Source organism: Coregonus clupeaformis, chromosome 11 (assembly GCF_020615455.1).
Source record: "Coregonus clupeaformis isolate EN_2021a chromosome 11, ASM2061545v1, whole genome shotgun sequence".
Taxonomy (NCBI): domain Eukaryota; kingdom Metazoa; phylum Chordata; class Actinopteri; order Salmoniformes; family Salmonidae; genus Coregonus; species Coregonus clupeaformis.
The window spans coordinates 14,381,584-14,407,017 of NC_059202.1; the positions used below are offsets into that span (position 1 = coordinate 14,381,584).

A 25,434-nucleotide genomic window follows, 5' to 3' on the forward strand; every position below is an offset into this window, starting at 1 on the left:
TAATGAGAATGATTTATCTACTGTATTTGCAGTGAAGTTTATTATGGTGCCAGACTGCCAGTGCCATTAAAGTTGTACGAAATCCCTTACGGAAAAAACACATGAATTCACATGTGAACACATGTGAAATGTTCCAAAAACACATGTTGTCATGTGATCACGTGATCTTATGTGACGTTAATGTGATAATGTGACAACATGAAACTACACATGTGAAAACGTGATCACATGTGAAGTGCTCCAAAAACTCATTTTCACATGATTTCACGTGACATTTCATGTGAAACCATGTGGTTTTTCTGTAAAGGTTACCACTACCAGTACAGAGGCCACTGATGCAGTGGAGGAGTGCTCTGCCAAGCCTGCCCTTCTCCCCTAGCTACATCAGAGAGACCAGGCAGGCAGACAGAGGAATTGAATTGTTTTTAGCTTTGGCCTATGATAACTGGCCCGGCCTCAGTGAGGTCCAGCTCAGAGCTGTGAGGGGAAAGATCCCTGACAGGGATTAGCCTAGACAATCAGATGGCCTCCATTGTCCAGACGAGCAGAGCCTGCCACACCATACAGTACTTCAAACTGTATCTGAGAATAGGTTACGCTCCAGAGGTCTGGACGAGCCAGAGAAAGAGTAGTTCATATCTCTTAAACTTCCACATCTACTTGTGAGGCAAAGCACAGAGTCTCATCTCCTCCAGACATGCAGTTGATTATTTAATTTCTCCATTTAGATATGACATTCCCATGTAATCTTCATTGTACCCTGAGAGTAACACAGACAGGCAGAAAATTAAATAAATGCCATTTCTCTGGACCTGTGTTACTTTATTTGCATCACTGCTAAAGATGTAGTAACAGTAAATGTGATTTATGACAGAAATAGGGCCCTATAAAATCTGTTATATTGTTTGCCTGATTCCGTTTAGTTTTTTTTAGTTTTTCCAGGTTTCAGTTGTCTCCCATTTCTTTCTCTCTCAAAATCAAAATGTTTTAATAGAAAAACAACACAATTGGATGTTCTAAGTCCACAAGAATGCTTCAAACACATCAGGAGACCACTTTTGTGGTCTGGGAACAATAGAAGATATTAGATTTTTGGGTGTAGTTGCCCTTTAATGCAAGTATGCACCAGCAAGAGACCATTGTTTGGTTAACGATGTTTCTGTAGCGCTCATGTGATTGCAGAGTTTGCAAAACAAATGGCCACTAGATTGATGCAAATAATCATGATAACATTCTGCCAACATAGGCTACTTTATAGTTAACATTTAATGGAGAAGGTTTTTGGGAAAGCCTTTCCATCTCTACCAGAAGAAGGTTAACATTAGCATCATTGCTAACGGCGACACAAAGTGTAGACACACACACACACACACACACACACACACACAGGCATTCCTGTGCCATTTCAGAAAGTTGCAGGAAAATACAAATCACTGATGCATTTTGATTAACTTGGGCAAATTAATAAATGAATTAAGTTCAATAAATTTTGGGGGGAATATTGATGAATTTCATTTTAATGTCTGGATTCCGTGATCCCGTCCGCCTTCTCCACAACATGGATTTAATAGGGTCATATAAACAGGGCCCAAAACAAACCACAGCAGACAGACAGGGTGAATACTGCTTAATGTTAGGATGTTAGCAACAATAATATCAGACCTATACTTAACCACAACTTTACCAGCATCAGTCAAAGGTCAAGGACGAAGAAGCCCACTCCAGCCTGGCAGGTTGTTATCCCCATTATAGCAATTACAATACATCATGAGAACTCCAAATTGTTTTGTATGTGTCCCTTTACAAGTGAGTACAGACTGTAGAGTACTCTCTAAGCCACATAGCGTACAGGGCACATTATATAAATGTCTCAAACAAATACAAATTCAACATGGTCAAATATTCAATACTTCTGAACAAAACACACCAAAACCACCACTCAAATGCTCAGACAGACATGAGAAATTTGCCATTAATAATTGTGTCATAAGAGGCATCAAGGGGCTCCTTCTATCAAGTTCTAAATGTCAAATCGTCTTTCATTAGCGAACTAGAAGTTGGGCACATCTGGGAAGCATCTGTTGCCAGCCCGGCCCAGCCGTCTTTAGAGGTCAGTAGGTTACCAGCCTTCTGGAGAGACGCCATCTAATCCCAACATCAGCCTGCCCTTCCGCTCACACACTGGATAACCACGCCCCCCACTCCCACCCCCCACTTTCCTGTAAAGAAGAGATTCCAAATGATTAGTTGTGCCTCCCATGGGGTAGAGAGGGATAGAGAGGAATAGAGAGGGATAGGGAGGGATAGGGAGGGATAGGGAGGGATAGAGGGTTAGGGAGGGATGGAGAGGGATAGGGAGGGATAGGGAGGGATAGGGAGGGATAGAGAGGGATAGAGAGGGATAGGGAGGGATAGAGAGGGATAGGGAGGGGGTATAATTAAATTAGCCCCTAAGCTCAGCACCAGTGCTGAGCTGTGAATGGGATATAGTGGACGTGTGGATCTAGTGTACACAGAGGACAACTGGCACCAATGTCGTAGGTGATAGTGCTGAGCATTAAAGCCACTCTGACATACTATAGATCCCCCGGGTGGTAAACACATGCTCTGAAAAACTCTGTTTTGCCACCCGTACAACCTAAGCCTGAACCTGATACACTGACTGAATGTGCAGAGATTGCATGCTATGGCCATCAAAGCACAGAGAAAACTGCCATGGTACCTTAGTTGTCACATGACAAGAAGAGGCAGCCACCTTATACGGTAAGCCTCCAGCACAGCAGCACAACAGCTAGCGTCCTCCATGTGTCAGTAGTAGAGTTGGCTCTCTGTCTCTTTCTTTCTCACAGCACAGCGATCCCTTTCAAAACCATCTCTGCTCTGCTCCCTCTTTGTCCCTCATCCCTGCAGGGAATTCATACAGCTCTGCAGTGCCTCTCTGCATGACACTCCTATAATTTATTACAGTCCTTTCCCAGGCCCAGAGAAATCAAATCAAACTGTAAATATAGTGCATGTTTCCCCAGTATGAGCTACTCACATAGGCCAGTAGATCACTAATAAATGCCAGAGATCCTGACAGTCATTAAATAACCGCATCAATAATGCCATGACATGAGTGCATTACAATCTTATGGATTATGAAGAAAAAAAACAGTGAGCACAGATAATGAATGAGAAAGCAGCTATACATGAGGATGAGGAACTACAAGTGGAATAAAGCCTTCCATCAGCCCATCAGCCAGTCTTGTACAGTATATCAAAAGGAGAGCCCAACCAGCCGTAGTGATGCTGTGACCTTTGACCCTAGACTGGCACACACACCTGGTTGTGTTACATGACACCCTCTGGCCCTGACCGATCCAGGCTGGATAGGAGCCATCTCCTTGGGATGGCAGAGGATAGACTGTCCACCCCGGGTGGCCCACCACCCGTCACTGGGTAAAGGGCCATTTCACGTCTGTGGAAACTGAAAACCTGCATGGGACAGACTGCAGCTGTCCCATGCAGGGCAGATGGTAAAGGTGACAAGAAGTTAACACAGTATAATTTGAAACCTATACACAGCATTTCCATTTGGGTACTAGACAAAAACTGCTTCTGCATTGCATTTGCATATACTTTTTTATATTAATAGATTAAAAAAATATACTGTTCTGACTATGCCTTGCATTGTTAGTCAGCTACTGTATATTAGACTTGTCTTCTGGAGAAAACCCTCCAGGCAGTCTCAGTAGTTTGTGCATTGCATTGCAGGTGGCGCATGAGTAAGCAGTGGTAAGGTTTCTTGGTAAAGTAACAGAATTAACTGCTGTGTGAAGAGGCCCTCCAAAGTGACTGCTACTGTAGACACCATGCCATTGTCACTGTATGTCCACTGATGCTGTTTTGCGGTAGATATCTACGGTAAGGCCATTGTTGGTTGCTGAATGGACCTTTTTATGGGCTTCACTTGAATCTTAATTTCCCTTTCCTCCTTATTAGATAGTCTTTAAATATTGCATTTGAGTTTGTGTATATTACAAAGATTATGAGAGCGAAAGAGAGAGAGAGAGCGAGAGGGGTAATGAGAACAAGAGAATGAAAGAGGGGGGGGCAGATTTATGTAACTAATGATAAATTCACAGCCATGATTGAATGCATGCAGTGATGAAAAAACCAGACTAATGAAAATGTCTTCCATCAAAATCCATGCAAGATGAAATAGCATGATCCATCCTTGTACATTACATATCCCTGTACCCAAGTCTGCACCAAAAACCCTACAATCTGTATTGTATGACAGTATGACTGCACACTGGGTCAGTGTCTTTGGTTTTCAAATGATACCTTTCACACCATTTACAGAACTAAATGAATGGATAGAACTAAAACATAAACTGGACAATTTCAATCCTTTCTTGTTATTGAATACTACATCTGGCACCAATGTGAACAGATCCTGACATTCTAAATCAGCTACTTCTAACAAACGGATAGGCACAGAGCTGTAGTGTCTCTAGTGAATGCTCTCTGTTCATATAGAATATGTAGAGAGAGCTCAAAGAGATGCTGCTTCATCGCATAAATATTGCATAGTGAAAGAGCAGACCATCACACACAGAGGATGAACATGATTGCAGTGGAAATGGAGGATGAAGCTATTTAATTGGCATGTTCATGTGGCTGTGTGGAGAGGTAAGGTACATTAGAGAGGTCATTTTCCAGAACAGGTCTGCTTTTACACAGAGGAAAAACACATCTCATAGAGCGTATTACATTGTGCTGAACAGTGCATGAATGCACCAACTGTCTGGTTTAAAATATTCCAAATGAAAATGTTTTGTTGATGACCAATATAATGATAATCAATGCTGATAATTATGGTTTAAAATGCAATAACAAATCTAGAAATAACTAGTATAATCTACGATAGTAGACAATAGGGGGAAAATAATCGAATATAGAATGTAGAGTAATATGATAGGCGACAATTGTTGAACAGTAGCTCTAAAAAATGTATCTCTTTCTGCTACAGAGGTCAGAAGACTAGAAGAGTCCCATGCTTCTGTGGATATATAGAGCAGACTGGCAGTACAGTACTGATCTTAACCTCCTTACAGGTGTTGGGATTCTAACACTGGTCATAGTTCAGTAGTAATACACCAAATCCTACCAGAGATGCACCAAATACCCAGCCAGGTTCCTAGAGATGAACACTCAGTCCAGTTCCCCAGTTACACAACAAACTTTAAGAGTAGTGTGATGTTGCTTATGGTCTCTGGCTATATGGATGGAGAGATGGAGGGTTAAGTAATAGGAATGATGGATTAAAATCAGGGCTTGCTGTGCTCTGAGAACCCTGTTGACACAATTAGAGGCAGAACAGCACAGACACATGGTACAAAATACAGACAAGCTGCCAACATGCTCCTCAGTGTACTGTGACTGTCAGACCAAATCTGTAGACAACGAGGTAATGCATGCTCCTTTGTAAGAGAGGGAAGACCACACAGTGAGTCCAGCTATGATGAACACCAGTGCTGCAGTGATAGAAACAAACAAGCTGAACACACCCATGTCATAAGAAAGAAACTATAGCTTCATTAAACACTCTTTAACAGCAAATGTTTCAAATTGATGGTACATGATAATATTTTTAATGGATTCATTGTTGAAATGCATTGCTTATAAATCATTAGAAGGCCTTGTCAGTCTCTTGCATTAATCACTGTTACAGATCAAAGCTACTGATGCGATTCTAGATATCTTCTTCCCCAGTGGGTACCCTGAGAATGCCTATGACATTACTGCTGGATACTGCTGATGAGCTGAATGCACAGGACTAAAACAAGGCACTCACTCAACAAAGCTTCTAGCAGCCAAATGCATTTCCGTCACAAATGTGAAATAATTTGCTGTCTGCCAAAGTGGCCCACTCTCTCCCTGTGAGTCAAGGTGTTGACGCCGTAGCCGTGAGCCAGAAGAGAGTGGCTGCCTAGCTGGGCTGGCCTGAAAGGGCACTGGGCTCTGGAGAGGAGAGAGAGAGAGGGAGTGGGCTGGAGCCTGGAGGTATCGCTGGGTCAGCAGCACGCTGCAAAGGATCTCACTAGAGGACAGCACTATTTCAGTGGTGCTCTTTAGACAGGATGGTCCTCTCCAGCAGACAGACAGACATGTAAACATCCTGACAGCTGCCCTGCACCAGGAGCCTGACGAGGAGGAACCTATTGACCTTGATCTGATCCGGAAGCATTGGCTTGTCCCAAGCTAAATAATATCAACTGTGCATTTCAACAACAATATAATTGTGTTGGTTCATTTGTTGTTGTATTTACATCCAAGCTCTCTGCTCCCCCAGCCCTTGGCGTCATCTGTTGTCCAGGGAGTCTGGCTTTAAAGCCATTGGCCCACCGCCGTCATGGCATAGGCTACTTACAGTGGGACGATTTTCAAACTATACAGTACAGTGAGGGAAAAAAGTATTTGATTCCCTGCTGATTTTGTACGTTTGCCCACTGACAAAGAAATGATCAGTCTATAATTTTAATGGTAGGTTTATTTGAACAGTGAGAGACAGAATAACAAAACAAAAATCCAGAAAAACACATGTCAAAAATGTTATAAATTGATTTGCATTTTAATGAGGGAAATAAGTATTTGACCCCTCTGCAAAACATGACTTAGTACTTGGTGGCAAAACCCTTGTTGGCAATCACAGAGGTCAGACGTTTCTTGTAGTTGGCCACCAGGTTTGCACACATCTCAGGAGGGATTTTGTCCCACTCCTCTTTGCAGATCTTCTCCAAGTCATTAAGGTTTTGAGGCTGACGTTTGGCAACTCAAACCTTCAGCTCCCTCCACAGATTGTCTATGGGATTAAGGTCTGGAGACTGGCTAGGCCACTCCAGGACCTTAATGTGCTTCTTCTTGAGCCACTCCTTTGTTGCCTTGGCCGTGTGTTTTGGGTCATTGTCATGCTGGAATACCCATCCACGACCCATTTTCAATGCCCTGGCTGAGGGAAGGAGGTTCTCACCCAGGATTTGACGGTACATGGCCCCGTCCATCATCCCTTTGATGCGGTGAATTTGTCCTGTCCCCTTATCAGAAAAACACCCCCAAAGCATAATGTTTCCACCTCCATGTTTGACGGTGGGGATGGTGTTCTTGGGGTCATAGGCAGCATTCCTCCTCCTCCAAACACAGCGAGTTGAGTTGATGCCAAAGAGCTCCATTTTGGTCTCATCTGACCACAACACTTTCACCCAGTTCTCCTCTGAATCATTCAGATGTTCATTGGCAAACTTCAGACGGGCCTGTATATGTCCTTTCTTGAGCAGGGGGACCTTGCGGGCACTGCAGGATTTCAGTCCGTCACGGTGTAATGTGTTACCAATTGTTTTCTTGGTGACTATGGTCCCAGCTGCCTTGAGATCATTGAAAAGATACTCCCGTGTAGTTCTGGGCTGATTCCTCACCGTTCTCATGATCATTGCAACTCCACGAGGTGAGATCTTGCATGGAGCCCCAGGCCGAGGGAGATTGACAGTTATTTTGTGTTTCTTCCATTTGCGAATAATCGCACCAACTGTTGTCACCTTCTCACCAAGGTGCTTGGCGATGGTCTTGTAGCCCATTCAAGCCTTGTGTAGGTCTACAATCTTGTCCCTGACATCCTTGGAGAGCTCTTTGGTCTTGGCCATGGTGGAGAGTTTGGAATCTGATTGATTGATTGCTTCTGTGGACAGGTGTCTTTTATACAGGTAACAAACTGAGATTAGGAGCACTCCCTTTAAGAGTGTGCTCCTAATCTCAGCTCGTTACCTGTATAAAAGACACCTGGGAGCCAGAAATCTTTCTGATTGAGAGGGGGTCAAATACTTATTTCCCTCATTAAATTGCAAATCAATTTATAAAATGTGTTTTTCTGGATTTTTTTGTTGTTATTCCGTCTCTTCACTGTTCAAATAAACCTACCATTAAAATTATAGACTGATCATTTCTTTGTCAGTGGGCAAACATACACAATCAGCAGGGGATCAAATACTTTTTTCCCCTCACTGTACATCAGCTCTGCCAGTCTGATAGACAACGTCATCTTGAATATAGAGAGAACAACATGCATTCAAATGAGTCAAATCCAAATGTCCTCTATGTCCAGCAGCTCTCCTGCTCTACCATATTTAGCAGTAATGTTTAATGAATGCGGATCAATGAGCAGCTCGATCAGCAGTTCTCAGCGTCCCACTGTCATCGACCTTTGGCTCCTATGGGCTCCTGTGGTGCTGATGGAGGGAGGGGGGCAATGCCATCAGGAACCCATAGATCCTGCTGCTAATTCTCCTAATGTACACTCAGTAGGCAGGTTTCCATTGACCCAGGTTTATTCACTCGGTACAAAAGCAATGTTTCAAGAACAACGGCAGATATAGGACACATTTTCTAAAGATCGACAATATTTGTATCCAGTGGCGACCCGTCATTCAGGGCATGCCTGTTTTGCAAGTTATTTTGGCATTAATACGTGTCACGTATCAGTTTGCAAACAATGTAAAAAAATTTAATAAAGCTGCATACAAACTTGGTCTCTTTTTTGCTTTCTTGAGTAAGGCAGCTCCAAAATGCAGGTGTTTCAGCCTTGCTCAGTGCTTTCTGTGGTGGTGGGGCAGCCAGCGGAAAATACAGAGCGTAGGGGTTGGTAATGTTCTCTAGTTGCACCGTGATTGGCTCAGTGTTCTGTCACTCATGGGGACACTACGTCAACGCCAAATCTAAGGGTAGAGCTCGAAAGTTCAAGCCCCTTGGGTGCTGCCATAGTTACATTAGAAGCGCCCATCCAAGAAGGCTTAATGTCATTGGCCATAGATAAAATGACGTCAAATCACGTTATATCTACAGCAGCTTTGATAGGACTGATCATGTCAACATCATACTTTCAAAATCTTAGCTAGCAAGCTAACAGTCACCATCATGAATCAAGTCGACAATCTACTGGCAAATCCTTTTTAATTCTTGTCATATTAAGAGAAATTATGAAGTGAAATTATAGATAAAACGTATCAGCGCTCATCGGCCATTGGACATAAACATTACACAACAAGTTGGAAATTGCAAATTCAACATTGAGTGATTTGGAAGGAATCAGTGGCTAACTGCAAGCATGGCAAAGCAATCATTAGCCTGCTATTCAGTGGAGTGGGTGTGTGGTCCCAAGTCTGGGTTTAAGGGTCTCTTTTCCAAGGATAAACATTCAACATTGACCATGGTGTCAATCCAGCATGACTTCTGCCGAATTTAAAACAACTGGAAACTCAGAACTGGGAAATCTGATTTCAGTGAGTTCAAGACAACTGGGAACTCGGAAAGAAATGAGCTCCGACTGGGAAAATACGTTTTGAACGGTCATCCAACTCGAATTGCAAGTCGGGAACTCAGGCCTCTTTCTAGAGCTCCGACCTGAAGATCACTGACGTCATCATGATTCAACCTTGTTTTTTTCTAAGTTCTCAGTTGTAAATCCATAGAATGCCAGACTTTGATGATAAAATTTGCTCACGAAGGACCGCCACGCCACCTTCCTGTTCAAGTGAGCACAGCACAACAAAGGTGAGTCCAAAAACGTCTTGTATGCTGCTGCATAAATTATGTAATATGCCAGCGAGTTACGTATACTGTAGCTAAGAAAGTAATACTAAGTGTATGTTGTGTAGTAAGCTGTTAGTAGCCCATGTGCCTCACCCTAATAATTTGGTCCCATTTCCCCTCCTAATTTTGCCTACTGTTCTGACTTGGTGGTGCACATGTAGCCTATAGCCTGTTTTAGAGAAATGTAATCATGGAATATTGTAAGAGCTTTTATTGTCTGCTTATATGCCCCCATTATTTATCCTATGGTTCTGACTTGGTGTACAGGGAGAATGCTTTAAGAACTGCCCATGTTCTGAATCCTGTCGCTGTACATTTCAAAAGTGCTGAACAAATAGTTATATTGACTACGTCCGTCCTAGCTCGCTCATTAATGTCTTAATCGAAATTACGGATTGCCTCTTATCCACTCGTCGTCCCCTTATGCCATAGTTTGTACATCTCAATTGTCAGTAGAAACTACATTTGTTTAAGCAAGTCAGCCATATCAGCTATGTTTTTTTAAAAGGCAGTAAATGAGGCTGAATGACCTGTTTCGCTGCCAGACAAGGCTCCGCTGATAGCCAGGTGTAGCAGTGGTAAGGTGTTGGGACTGCTGTTGGGACTTTGCTGTTGGGAGTGCTTTATGGAGGCCCTAACAGTGTGGGGGCGCAGTTTGTCACCGTTATAGTGCAATTCATGTATTGTTTAGTGTTGTGTTGTGTAGTGGGTTTGCTGGCATGCATCTGAAAACTTTGTTTGCTTACCCCACCTAGATTTACATGCTAAAATTGCCACTGTTTGTATCTGTTCGTTCGACAGGGTTGGATTTGTTTTGTTGTCTAACTTTCTTTATTGGGACAAATAATTATGGAAACTGTGTTTTTCGAATAAATGATGATTGCCTAATTTAATTAATTATTGCCTACTGCTTGCTAAATCTACTTTTTCAACTATACAAATAAATGTTTCAAGAATGCTTGAATTGCTTCGCCTTGCTTTTCTGGTTGGCTGGTTAGAAGTTTCACCATCCAATTATTTCAGATCTACAGGAGTGCAAGTTTCACCATGACACGGACCGTGGCAATACGTTGGCACATGACAATTTGCCTAAATGGATAATGGAAACACTTCAACCACTACATTTTTATTTGACATTCTAGGTTTTTGTGGAAAGGTGTGACGTCATTACATCCAGCTGTTTGTATTGACACATGACAGTTAAATGGAAATGCACCGTAGCAGGCAATTGTCACATCTATTTTTTATGCAAATGTTCTAAATGTCGACCCAAAAAAATAATCAATGGACAAGTTATCGGAAACATAGCTACTGTCACGTTGGCCGGGTCACACACACCCTCTGTGCTTCAACAGCACATCACAACTATGAGCCCCATGTGTAACAGACTCAGAGAGCGGACACTGTATTTGCTACCGTGGCATTTCTCCACCTACAGTATAAATGATGTAGTGTAAACATGAGTCAAATATAATCCTAGTATTAGAGGGGTTAACAGAGTGACAGTAGGTTATGAGTCTGGTCCACTGCACTTGAAGAACAACAAACACAGGCATGTCACAACAAGATGGTCATTATTCACTGGGTACAAACAGTCAGTACGGGGTAATGACAGCCAGGTGTCTTTCTATGGGCGTCAGGTAGCCTAGCAGTTACAACATTGGGTCAGTAACCGAAAGGTTGCTGGTTCGAAACCTGAGCTGACAAGGTGAAAATAAGTATCTGTCTATGTGCCCTTGAGCAAGGCACTTAACCCTAATTTCCTGCAGGGGCGCCGTATAACAACACATTTCACTGCACCCATCCGGTGTATGTGACAATACCAAGTATTATTTTTTTTTTACATTAAGACTGTCAATTCCAGTCCTCCTACAGATGCAATACTGCCATCTGTAGGATGATAATCAGAGTGCAAACTACAATCCTACTGTACACTTTGTAATGCTCATCCACCTCGAGTCAAATAACGCAAATGCAGTAGAGTAGAGGTACATGGAGAAGTGGGTATACTCACATTTATTTATTTCCTAAACCGCTCACTCGGCGAATAAAAATTATATGAGAAATAGTGACATTTTGAATGACCTAAAATCATGGCAATGCGAAATACATCCACCATGACACCCAGAATGCAATAATAGCCCTAGCCCTTATGGCTGATATGTTAGGGTAAGGGATCAGATAAGCGCGTACATAAGAAAGGAACAGATTTCTGTGGTGGTGCGTTACATGAGAACGGGATTCTCAAGGAGTTCCTACACTTCACAGCAGCTGAAGGCTTGGATGCTAGTCGCTGCGGAGATCAATATCCTACAACAAATGCTTGAAGGGAGCAGTTATTCATCTCTGTATTGTGCGTTTAAGTAAGCATTTCGTTGGATGGTGTATACCATGTTTATCCGGTACATACGACTTAGAAAACTTGAAACTTGTTTTGCTAGAGGAGATTGATGGGTTCAACCAGCGCCGGCTAAGCCGCATTACCTGTCCATGGTGCTGAATAATACAGACCTATATTATTATAGTGCATTTCACACTCGCACTTTCACACCCATATTGCCAAATATTTCACGTGATCTGCGTTTGTGTTGTGTTGGCTACTATGATTTCTCTATTGTAGGCCTACTACTACATAATTGATACGTCGTAAACCTCCACTACAGTACTTTGTTATGCATAAGTGGGGATTAAGAAGTTAATATACAAAATGCCCACAACAAAAGTGGGTATATTGCATATACCCTCCACTAGAGCAGTGTTTCCCAACCCTGGTCCTCATGTACCCCCAACAGTACACCTTTTTATTGTAACCTTGGACAAGGGTTGGGAAACACTGCCCTACACCACTGCACATATGTGGCAAAGCAGATGATTATAAAAATCAGCTAGTCACTTTTTGAACATTTTGAAGCATTTACAGTACCAGTCAAAAGTTTGGACACACCTACTCATTCAAGGGTTTTTCTTTACTTTTACTATTTTCTACATTGTATAATAATAGTGAAGACATCAAAACTATTAAATAGCACATATGGAATCATGTAGTAACCAAAAAAGTGTTAAACAAATCAAAATATATTTTATATTTGAGAATCTTCAAATAGCCACCCTTTGCCTTGATGACAGCTTTGCACACTCTTGGCATTCTCTCAACCAGCTTCACCTGGAATGCTTTTCCAACAGTCTTGAAGGAGTTCCCATATTTGCTGAGCACTTGTTGGCTGCTTTTCCTTTACTCTGCAGTCCAACTCATCCCAAACCATCTTAATTGGGATTGTGGAGGCCAGGTCATCTGATGCAGCACTCCATTACTCTCCTTCTTGGTCAAATAGCCCTTACACAGCCTGGAGGTGTGTTGGGTCATTGTCCTGTTGAAAAACAAAATGATAGTCCCACTAAGCGCAAACCAGACGGGATGGTGTATCACTGCAGAATGCTGTGGAAGCCATGCTGATTAAGTGTGCCTTGAATTCTAAATAAATCACTGACAGTGTCACCAGCAAGGCACACCCACACCATCACACCTCCTCCTCCATGCTTCACGGTGGGAACTACACATGCAGAGATCATCCGTTCACCTACTCTGCCTCTCACAAAGACCCGGTGGTTGGAACCACAAATCTCAAATTCGGACTCATCAGACCAAAGGACAGATTTCCACCGGTCTAATGTCCATTGCTCGTGTTTCTTGGCCCAAGCAAGTCTCTTCTTTTTGGTGTCCTTTCGTAGTGGTTTCTTTGCAGCAATTCGACCATGAAGGCCTGATTCACGCAGTCTCCTCTGAACAGTTGATGTTGAGATGTGTCTGTTACTTGAACTCTGTCAAGCATTTATTTGGGCTGCAATTTCTGAGGCTGGTAACTCTAATGAACTTATCCTCTGCAGCAGAGTTAACTCTGGGTCTTCCTTTCCTGTGGCGGTCCTCATGAGAGCCAGTTTCATCATAGCGCTTGATGGTTTTTGAGACTGCACTTGAAGAAACTTTCAAAGTTTCCGGATTGACTGACCTTCATTTCTTAAAGTAATGATGGACTGTCGTTTCTCTTTGCTTATTTGAGCTGTTCTTGCCATAATATGGAACTTGGGTCTTTTACCAAATCGGGCTATCTTCTGTATACCACCCCTACCTTATCACAACACAACTGATTGGCCCCACAAATAAACTTTTAACAAGGCACACCTGTGAATTGAAATGCATTCCAGGTGACTACCTCATGAAGCTGGTTGAGAGAACGCCAAAAGTGTGCAAAGCTGTCATCAAGGCAAAGGGTGGCTACTTTGAAGAATCTTAAATATAAAATATATTTTGATTTGTTTAACACTTTTTTGGTGATGATTCCATATGTGTTATTTCATAGTTTTGATGTCTTCAATATTATTCTACAATGTAGAAAATAGTACAAATAAAGAAAACACCCGGGAATGGGTAGGTGTGTCCAAACTTTTGACTGGTACTGTATGTAATTTAAAAAAAAGCACATAAAGCACATCAAGACTTAATAATAATGTATAAAGGTCATGTTAACTGACTGATCTTTTCTCATAGAACAAAACTTGTGTTAACCTCAGACCTTATTTTTGGCGTTTATCCCAAAACCCTATTCTTTCTCCATAAATTGTCCCCATGGCTGAATGAACCAGAGGTAACTAAATTCTGTTTTTTAGGACAACAAGCTGGCGAGCTCTATAGGTTGCCGCCGCTACTTCAAGATGGCCAGAGTCGCTCCCCTCCTCAAGAAATCAACACTTGACCCCTCTGACGTCAAAAGCTACAGACAGGTATCCCTTCTTTATTTTGTATGTGTGGGGTAGAGAGATGAGGTAGTCATTCAAAAATCATGTTAAACACTATTATTGCACACACAGTGAGTCTTTGCAACTTATTATGTGACTTGTTAAGCAAATCTTTACTGCTGAACATATTTAGGCTTGCCATAACAAAGGGGTTGAATACTTATTGACTCAAGACATTTCAGCTTTTCAATTTTTATTAATTTGTTAACATTATAAAAAACATAACTCACTTCAACATTATGGGGTATTGTGTGTAGGCGAGTGACAATCTCAATTTAATCCATTTTCAATTCAGTCTGTAACATAACAAAATGTGGAAAAAGTCAAGGAGTGTGAATACTTTCTGAAGGCACTGTACATAAATAAAAATGTAATACATTATTTGGCCAATTTTAAATATTTCACAAGTATCCTAAGAAAATGTATCTAAACATATTTTTAATGTATGCTTTTTCCGTATGGGCTGCCAGATCTGCTGCTCCAGTGAAAAGTTATGATTCAGTTGTTCCATCAGTGTCTCATATGAGACTAATGAGACAAGCCACATGCCATTATGCACCATACTCAAAAACTAGTGGCATGTGGACAGAACATATCGAACCAAAGAAACAGTCTTTCTCTCACTGTCTAAATCTAAATGTCTCACTCCTTTAACCTGAACACACACACCCAACAACCACCCAACCCAACAACCACACAGACAATGTTAACTTAATAAATAAGATAAACCACCAATTTTCCACACCCAAGCCTTTCACTGCCACTGAATCAAAGGGACAGTTCATAGTACCCATTGATAGTCATTGCTAAACCCATCCACCATGCTAGAAATACTAATGGTTGACCCAAAGCATAGGAAGAAGAAAGAATAGCATACTGTATCTGCCTTGAGTTCCTTAAGAAAACAGTGGAGGATGATGCAAGCCCTATGGAGGCTGCTGTGCGTGACCATATAGACATCAGTGAGCAGGAGAGATCTAATTCAGTGGTAAACAGAGAACACAACGACAGTGTCAAGAGCCACAGCAGCACAGTATAGCACTGGGTGTGTTGCAGTTTCCAACTCCCACACACTCATCATCATGCATTAATATGGTTCAACAATCACAGTCTCTGATTACTTCAAAACCCTCACTTCCCCAACAGTCCCAACCCCTTACTTCCCAACGCTCCGACTAAACATTTCCTGGGGAATTCCGTCCAGGAATATTATGTTGGTGATGGAGCAACTGCAACAGCTGGGAGGAAAACCACTTTCTAACCAAATCTCACACACAGTAAACAGCAGCTTGTCCTCTTCACTGGCACTAGACCAAGAACGACTGCCTGTTTTTAATTTTTAATTTAATTTAATTTCACCTTTATTTAACCAGGTAGGCCAGTTGAGAACAAGTTCTCATTTACAACTGCAACCTGGCCAAGATAAAGCAAAGCAGTGCGATAAAAACAACAACACAGAGTTACATATGGGGGTAAAAGAAAACAAAGTCAAAAAATACAACAGAAAATATATATACAGAGTGTGCAAATGTAGCAAGTTATGGAGGTAAGGCAATAAATAGGCTATAGTGCAAAATAATTACAATTAGTATTAACACTTGAATGATAGATGTGCAAGAGATTATGTGCAAATAGAGATACTGGGGTGCAAAAGAGCAAAATAAATAACAATATAGGGATGAGGTAGTTGGGTGGGCTAATTTCAAATGGGCTGTGTACAGGTGCAGTGATCGGTAAGGTGCTCTGACAACTGATGCTTAAAGTTAGTGAGGGAGATAAGAGTCTCCAGCTTCAGATATTTTTGCAATTCGTTCCAGTCATTGGCAGCAGAGAACTGGAAGGAATGGCGGCCAAAGGAGGTGTTGGCTTTGGGGATGACCAGTGAGATATACCTGCTGGAGCGCAGACTACAGGTGGGTGCTGCTATGGTGACCAATGAGCTTAGATAAGGCGGGGATTTGCCTAGCAGTGATTTATAGATGGCCTGGAGCCAGTGGGTTTGACGATGAACATGTAGTGAGGACCAGCCAACAAGAGCGTACAGGTCACAGTGGTGGGTAGTGTATGGGGCTTTGGAGACAAAACGGATGGCACTGTGATAGACTACATCCAATTTGCTGAGTAGAGTGTTGGAGGCTATTTTGTAAATGACATCGCCGAAGTCAAGGATCGGTAGGATAGTCAGTTTTACGAGGGCATGTTTGGCAGCATGAGTGAAGGAGGCTTTGTTGCGAAATAGGAAGCCGATTCTAGATTTAACTTTGGATTGGAGATTCTTAATGTGAGTCTGGAAGGAGAGTTTACAGTCTAACCAGACACCTAGGTATTTGTAGTTGTCCACATACTCTAGGTCAGACCCGTCGAGGGTAGTGATTCTAGTCGGGTGGGCGGGTGCCAGCAGCGTTCGATTGAAGAGCATGCATTTAGTTTTACTAGTGTTTAAGAGCAGTTGGAGGCTACTGAAGGAGTATTGTATGGCATTGAAGCTCGTTTGGAGGTTTGTTAACACAGTGTCCAATGAAGGGCTAGATGAACACAAAATGGTGTCGTCTGCGTAGAGGTGCATCTGAGAGTCACCAGCAGCAAGAGCGACATCATTGATATACACAGAGAAAAGAGTCAGCCCAAGAATTGAACCCTGTGGCACCCCCATAGAGACTGCCATAGGTCCAGACAACAGGCCCTCCGATTTGACACATTGAACTCTATCTGAGAAGTAGTTGGTGAACCAGGCGAGGCAGTCATTTGAGAAACCAAGGCTATTTAGTCTGCCAATAAGAATGCGGTGGTTGACAGAGTCGAAAGCCTTGGCCAGGTCGATGAAGTAGGCTGCACAGTACTGTCTATTATCGATCACAGTTATAATATCGTTTAGGACCTTGAGCGTGGCTGAAGTGCACCCATGACCAGCTCGGAAACCGGATTGCATAGCGGAGAAGGTACGGTGGGATTCGAAATGGTCGGTGATCTGTTTGTTAACTTGGCTTTCAAATACTTTCGAAGGGCAGGGCAGGATGGATATACAGTGGGGGAAAAAAGTATTTAGTCAGCCACCAATTGTGCAAGTTCTCCCACTTAAAAAGATGAGAGAGGCCTGTAATTTTCATCATAGGTACACGTCAACTATGACAGACAAACTGAGAAAAAAATATCCAGAAAATCCCATTGTAGGATTTTTAATGAATTTATTTGCAAATTAAGGTGGAAAATAAGTATTTGGTCACCTACAAACAAGCAAGATTTCTGGCTCTCACAGACCTGTAACTTCTTCTTTAAGAGGCTCCTCTGTCCTCCACTCGTTACTTGTATTAATGGCACCTGTTTGAACTTGTTATCAGTATAAAATACACCTGTCCACAACCTCAAACAGTCACACTCCAAATTCCACTATGGCCAAGACCAAAGAGCTGTCAAAGGACACCAGAAACAAAATTGTAGACCTGCACCAGGCTGGGAAGACTGAATCTGCAATAGGTAAGCAGCTTGGTTTGAAGAAATCAACTGTGGGAGCAATTATTAGGAAATGGAAGACATACAAGACCACTGATAATCTCCCTCGATCTGGGGCTCCACACAAGATCTCACCCCCGTGGGGTCAAAATGATCACAAGAACGGTGAGCAAAAATCCCAGAACCACACGGGGGGGACCTAGTGAATGACCTGCAGAGAGCTGGGACCAAAGTAACAAAGCCTACCATCAGTAACACACTACGCCGCCAGGGACTCAAATCCTGCAGTGCCAGACGTGTCCCCCTGCTTAAGCCAGTACATGTCCAGGCCCGTCTGAAGTTTGCTAGAGTGCATTTGGATGACCCAGAAGAGGATTGGGAGAATGTGATATGGTCAGATGAAACCAAAATATAACTTTTTGGTAAAAACTCAACTCGTCGTGTTTGGAGGACAAAGAATGCTGAGTTGCATCCACAGAACACCATACCTACTGTGAAGCATGGGGGTGGAAACATCATGCTTTGGGGCTGTTGTTCTGCAAAGGGACCAGGACGACTGATCCGTGTAAAGGAAAGAATGAATGGGGCCATGTATCGTGAGATTTTGAGTGAAAACCTCCTTCCATCAGCAAGGGCATTGAAGATGAAACGTGGCTGGGTCTTTCAGCATGACAATAATCCCAAACACACCGCCCGGGCAACGAAGGAGTGGCTTCGTAAGAAGCATTTCAAGGTCCTGGAGTGGTCTAGCCAGTCTCCAGATCTCAACCCCATAGAAAATCTTTGGAGGGAGTTGAAAGTCCGTGTTGCCCAGCGACAGCCCCAAAACATCACTGCTCTAGAGGAGATCTGCATGGAGGAAAGGGCCAAAATACCAGCAACAGTGTGTGAAAACCTTGTGAAGACTTACAGAAAACGTTTGACCTGTGTCATTGCCAACAAAGGGTATATAACAAAGTATTGAGAAACTTTTGTTATTGACCAAATACTTATTTTCCACCACAATTTGCAAATAAATTCATAAAAAATCCTACAATGTGATTTTCTGGGAAAAAAATTCTCAATATGTCTGTCATAGTTGACGTGTACCTATTATGAAAATTACAGGCCTCTCTCATCTTTTTAAGTGGGAGAACTTGCACAATTGGTGGCTGACTAAATACTTTTTTTCCCCACTGTAGGTCTGTAACAGTTTGGATCTAGAGTGTCACCTCCTTTGAAGAGGGGGATGACCGTGGCAGCTTTACAATCTCTGGGGATCTCAGACGTTACGAAAGAGAGGTTGAACAGGCTAGTAATAGGGGTTGCGACAATTTCGGCGGCAATTTTTTAGAAAGAAAGGGTCCAGATTGTCTAGCCCAGCTGATTTGTAGGGGTCCAGATTTTGCAGCTCTTTCAGAACATCAGCTGTCTGAATTTGTGTGAAGGAGAAGCGGGGGAGGCATGGGCAAGTTGCAGCGGAGGGTGCAGAGCTGGTGGCCGGGGTAGGGGTAGCCAGGTGGAAAGCATGGCCAGCCGTAGCAAAATGCTTGTTGAAATTCTCGATTATTGTCGATGGACTTTACAGTGTCCCAAAACTTTTTGGAGTTAGTGCTACAGGATGCACATTTCTGTTTGAAAAAGATAGCCTTTGCTTTCCTTACTGCTTGTGTATATTGGTTCCTAACTTCCCTGAAAAGTTGCATATCGCGGGGGCTATTTGATGCTAATGCAGTACACCACAGGATGTTTTTGTGCTGGTCAAGGGCAGTCAAGTCTGAGGAGAACCAGGGGCTATATCTGTTCTTAGTTCTGTATTTTTTGAATGGGGCATGTTTATTTAAGATTGAGAGGAAATTACTTTTAAAGAACAACCAGGCATCCTCTACTGACGGAATGAGATCTATATCCATCCAGGATACCTGGGCCAGGTCAATTAGGAAGGCCTGCTCGCTAAAGTGTTTTAGGGAGCGTTTGACAGTGATGAGGGGTGGTCGTTTGACCACGGACCCGTTACGGACGCAGGCAATAAGGCAGTGATCGCTGAGATCCTGGTTGAAGACAGCGGAGGTGTATTTAGAGGGTAAGTTAGTCAGGATGATATCTATGAGGGTACCATGTTTACGGATTTAGGGTTGTACCTGGTAGGTTCGTTGATAATTTGTGTGAGATTGAGGGCATCTAGTTTGGATTGTAGGATTAACCTTCGTCACTATGACCTGTGTCCATTCTTGGAATGCTTTTTTTTGCAGATCAACAGATTGTATAGTCTCCCATCTACGTCTAAGCACATTAGTCTTTTCAGACATATTTCACCTCAAACTGACATCGAGCTTCAAATATGTTTGACTGATGCTTGTCCTGTCCTTCCACTATGGCCCGGAGAATAGCCAATGAGAATTGCTTTGCTAGAGGTGAGGCCTCCTCTTAGGAAGTAAACACAGAAAGCGTAGGCTAATTACACTGAACACAAATATAAACGCAACATGTTAAGTGTTGGTCCCACGTTTCATGAGCTGAAATAAAATAACCCAGAAATTTTCCATATTTACAAGAAGCTTATTTCTCTCAAATGTTGTGTACAAATGTGTTTACATCCCTTTCTCCTTTGCCAAGATAATCCATCCACCTGACAGGTGTGGCATATCAAGAAGCGTATTAAACAGCATGATCATTACACAGGTGCACCTTGTGCTGAGGGCAATAAAAGGCCACTCTAAAATGTGCAGTTTTGTCACATAACACAATGCCACAGATGTCTAAAGTTGAGGGAGCGTGCAATTGGCAAGTGAAATTTTGTTTTGAAGACTATGTTAATTTGCTTTGACTCTAGTGCTCCATTTGTACATGTGCATTTGCGGGGCACAACAAAAAAGAAACCAAGCCAAGCATCACACGTTTTTCTCCCTAAATTCCCTTTACCCTCTGTGTCTCTTTCACTCTATTGCGTTCCGACTGCTCCCTCCACACACGCGTAATGAGTGCGCACACAAGCTCCCATTAGGCCTACAGTAATAAATCCCTATGAAAACGTATCTAACTGATGGGATACACAAGCTACATTCCTTGCCAATTGACGACAGTTTTATCACAAATTCAACATGGACTGGTTGATTGAAGAAAGAAAATATGTGTTCCAACAATGAGCTGCAGTTTTGGAATAATTGTGTCCCTTCAATTTTCTGCTTAAGCTACTTTGTGAACTGCTACTGCCATTTAGAATTCATTAGCATAGGCTATAACCCCCTAAACATAGACCGGTTCCGCACTGAAAATATGCAAAAACATTAGTTTGATAAAGACACAGAGCGTATTTTCATCAGAATCATTAAGCATATGCCTACTCACCAATGGCCGTAATTCATCACCATGCAGTGTTCAATGTGGAATTGTTCATCCATTTAGAAAATTCCAAAGAACAGGCAGAATAAACTAAATAAAAAGTATGTATATCGAAAAGAAGACCAATTTTGTTTTGATCCCTGAAGAAAATTGTATTTTAACTCACCAAATTAAGCCCTGTTTCAAATATTCACTCTGAGAAGAACTGTTCCAGGCACGAGATGAGCATCACTTCACACTGGCAACTCTTTTCATTTGGAAAAATATTTGGTTCTATTTTATTTTGTTATATTACATAATTTTTTTTTTTTTTTCTATAAAATAGGTGTGTCTTCACTGTGATAAGGGCTTAGGAAATAAGAGCGTCTTGTCTGCTAAATTAACAAAACAAGGCTATGCCATTGCACAGCCACAGGCTTCTACAAGCAAGTGCCACTGCTGAGGTTACTGCCTTTTTGAAGATTGTGTTCTACTATTTAATATAACCAGTTGATGTTACGGTTTAAATTAATTAAATCTTAAATGGCACTTGCTTTTTTTATTGACTGAATATATATGGGGCAATTTAGCAATTAGGATTTGTTATCTGTAACGGTTATGATAAATTAGGCATTATACACTCAGTGGCCAGTTTATTGGGTACACGAAAATGGTTTGCTCCTACAGACAGCGAGTAATGTGGCCGTGGCTTGCTATGTGAAGCAGACAAGCATCGAGGTATTCAGTTACTGTTCGATTGAACTTTAGAATGAGCAAAACAAGTGACCTTAGCATCTTTGAGCGTGGTATGATCCTCAGTGCCAGGCGCACCAGTTCCAGTATCTCAGAAACGTCCGGCCTCCTAGGCTTTTCACACACAACAGTGTCTAGGGTTTACTGAGAATGGTGTGACAAACAAAAAACATCCAGCCAGCGACAATCCTGTGGGTGAAAACAGCTCGTTGATGAGCGGTCGAAGGAGAATGGCAAGAATCGTGCAAGCTAACAGGCGGCCACAAACAGGCAAATAACGGCGCAGTACAACAGCAGTGTGCAGAACGGCTTCTCGGAACGCACAACTCATCGGTCCTTGTCACGGATGGGCTATTGCAGCAGACGACCACACCAGGTTCCACTCCTATCAGCTATAAACAAGAAGAAACGGCTCCAGTGGGCACGCAATCACCAACACTGGACAATTGAGGAGTGGAAAAACATTGCCTGGTCCGATTAATCCTGGTTCCTGTTGCGTCATGCTGATGGCAGAGCCAGGCTTTGGTGTACGCAGCATGAGTCCATGGCCCCATCCTGCCTGGTGTAAACGGTACAGGCGGTTGGCGGTAGTGTAATGGTGTGGGGAATGTTTTCCTGACACACGTTAGGTCCCTTGATACCAATTGAGCAACGTATCCATTCCCTGAATAATTTAGTCTGTTCAGGAGTCCGACCCGGTACTAGATGGGTGTACCTAATAAGCTGTCCACTAAGTGAAGACAAATGTGCACATATTCTTTTCCAGTGTGAGCCTTCTAAAAAATTGATTATTTGTTTTATTCGAGTACTTATTTGAGTACTCGAACAGTCAAAAGATGTCAAATGCCAATCCCTATGCATAACACCTGAACACTCTAGACATACCATTTCCTTCAATGTCCTGTTCTTCAAAGAGTATATGACATTCAGATATCATTACTCTATGCAAAGTCCTAGAGTGTATTTTAAGTCTGATTATGGCACACATCAGTTTAGAGGGTGAAATTAAAACACACTCTCTCATCAACTGACCCATCCAGCACAATCCCTTTGCAGAAAGATGTTTAGAATTCTTCAACCCTTTCCAGCAGCCTACAGTCTCAAGCGTATCTTTCTTGGCACATCATGTCAACGTGATCTTCAGAGAGCCCTTCCTCTAGCCACCAACAGTGACTGACATACATTATAGAGGACTTGTGTTCCAGCTCCTCCAGTGGCAATGCAGAGACAGATAGCTGACTCATGGGAGTAGGAAGGCACACTGCCAACTGCCAACTGACATGGGGAGTGGGCAGGCAGAGAATCTGCAAGGAATGTCTATGTGATTGGTAAGGCCAAAGATGTTGTACTTTAGACATTTTAGTCTAGGCCTAATTAAACCCCTAGCCCCTACCCCTGAGGCACTTATGTAGCACTGAAAGGGCTGGATAGCTTTAAACAATATGTTAAAAACTTGCCATCTGATTGGCTGAGTGGAAATCTTGACATTACACATAAGCAATCCTTTCAGATCTACAGGAGTGCCTGGCGGGTAAGGGTTAAGGGTCAATTTGGAATTCAGCATGTCAGACTGTGGGGAAACCTGTCACATGAATGGTCCACATATAGCTAACAAGTAAGCTTACTGTGTGGCAGAATGCCCATAGGCATATCAACTATGTAGCAGTGTGACAAAAGCTGAGGACAAGATATCCCACTTATAGGCTACCAAGATATTTCATTTATTTTATGTCTATGCATGACCAAGTTGTGCCTCTTATCAATTTCACATCTTGATATATGGAGCATGCTAATATGGGTACTCGTACTAGTCCAAATGGTTTGCTCTACAGAAATCTAAATAGGATACCTGACTGGTAAATGTGGACCTATTATTTATGACTATCCTCAAATGCACCTTGGGACACAATGGTTTAAGTCTCTTAATCCGTAGCCTTCCGAGACCAAATCTGGACACAACTCGGATCTGGAAATACATGAACAAGAAGGCAGGAGTAGCAGGAATCGCAACCGGTCTGCTGCTTCTGACATGGACTCAGCATCATAGGCTGCTGATGTAAACTGCTAAACTTATGCTATGAGTGGGAGGCTCGTGGTTTATTGTCATCCTGCAATCACACTACATGTAGGCTACAGGAAAACACTCAACCTTAATATTTTTACTTATTTTAACCACTGATGCGCTATGGACACGATGTATTGGGTTACAGCCTAATATCATAATCTGATTTTGTTTTCTCTTGATGTAGACTAGTAGTAGAGTAGCCTAGTGGTGTATTGGGCTACAGTAATTCTATTACCGGGTAGTTTTGATAATATGGCATTGATAGGTTTCAGACATAGGCTACGATTAAGATATGGCGGCAAATTCACACTAGCGATGACAGTACTGGCGGTGGAACCTTCAAAGTAGCCTACAGAATATAAAACGTTAGCAACACCGGTCAATACGGGATTGCCTCTCAAATTCGCACTGGAGACTGGATTGAATGTTTACCATTTGCACGACGAGGTTCAGGAAACTAGTTAAAATTTACTCAAGATAGCCACTTATGTTTAATGAAGTTGTAAGATTGTCACATATTAAATAGCCTACATGTTTGCTGTGTCAGGTGTAATGATATCAACAACCATAAATTATGCAATTATGGGCAAACAACACATGAAATTGCAACGTAGCCTAGTCAAAAATAAAACTAAAACTGGTTAAATATTGAATTTATATGACACCCATAGACAAGATCAATTAAAAGTCAGCTCTGAGTCTGAAACAGAACGACTGAACATAGGCTTTGATTAATTCTTATGCATTAGAGCGCTCGTATCAAATACCGTAAAGGACATACTCTACCATACAGCCCAGTTGGCCAGTGCACATACCAACCTAAAACGTCAGTGTTAAAACACGTTGGAACGATAAAAAGAACGTTAAATCCTACCTGAAATCTGTCACTCGTTAGTGCATTCGAGCTGACTTGAATGTGCACACACACCATCCAGCAGCAGTCCTGCCTCCACGGTATCAAGCCCCTCCTTGTTCTGTGCGCAGAAAAGAGGAAGCGCGTCACACACTCGCACTCCATACGTTTGCATCCAGCTTGTCTTTACAATACAGTAGGTTGACAATTGTAGCAGTATGTATACCAAAACACTTGGCGCATCTTCAGCAGCACTACTTATACAGTAATGCAATGCGTGTGTGTGCGTGTGAGGGATGGATGGAGGGAGAACGAGCAGGTGTGAGCGAGAGAGAGAGAGAGAGAGAGAGAGAGAGAGAGAGAGAGATTATGTGCATGCATGATGCATGTGTGTACTCTCAAATTGATGGAATTTCTTGTCATGAAACATAATGAAAACACACTCCCTGGTAACGGGCTAGAAAATGTAGTGTTGGTTGGAGTCATTTAGCATTCTATTAGTACATATGTGTCTTCATTAGCTTAGGCATACATGATGCACAAAACGTAATTTGATTTATTTAGAGAAACCAATGCTCATATCATATTATTT

At 42.3% G+C, this 25,434-nt stretch overlaps 1 protein-coding gene across 2 annotated transcripts in view; it reads right to left on the minus strand.

Annotated features, from left to right (window-relative positions):
* The window catches only part of LOC121576615 (talin-2-like), a 155,482-nt gene extending 130,560 nt beyond the window's left edge, over positions 1 to 24,922 (minus strand). For both annotated transcript variants that reach the window (XM_041889903.2, XM_041889902.2), the window contains exon 1: positions 24,864 to 24,922. The gene's annotated coding sequence lies outside the window, so the exon portion shown is untranslated. The remainder of the gene's footprint in view (positions 1 to 24,863) is intronic.
* Positions 24,923 to 25,434: the final 512 nt, after the last annotated feature.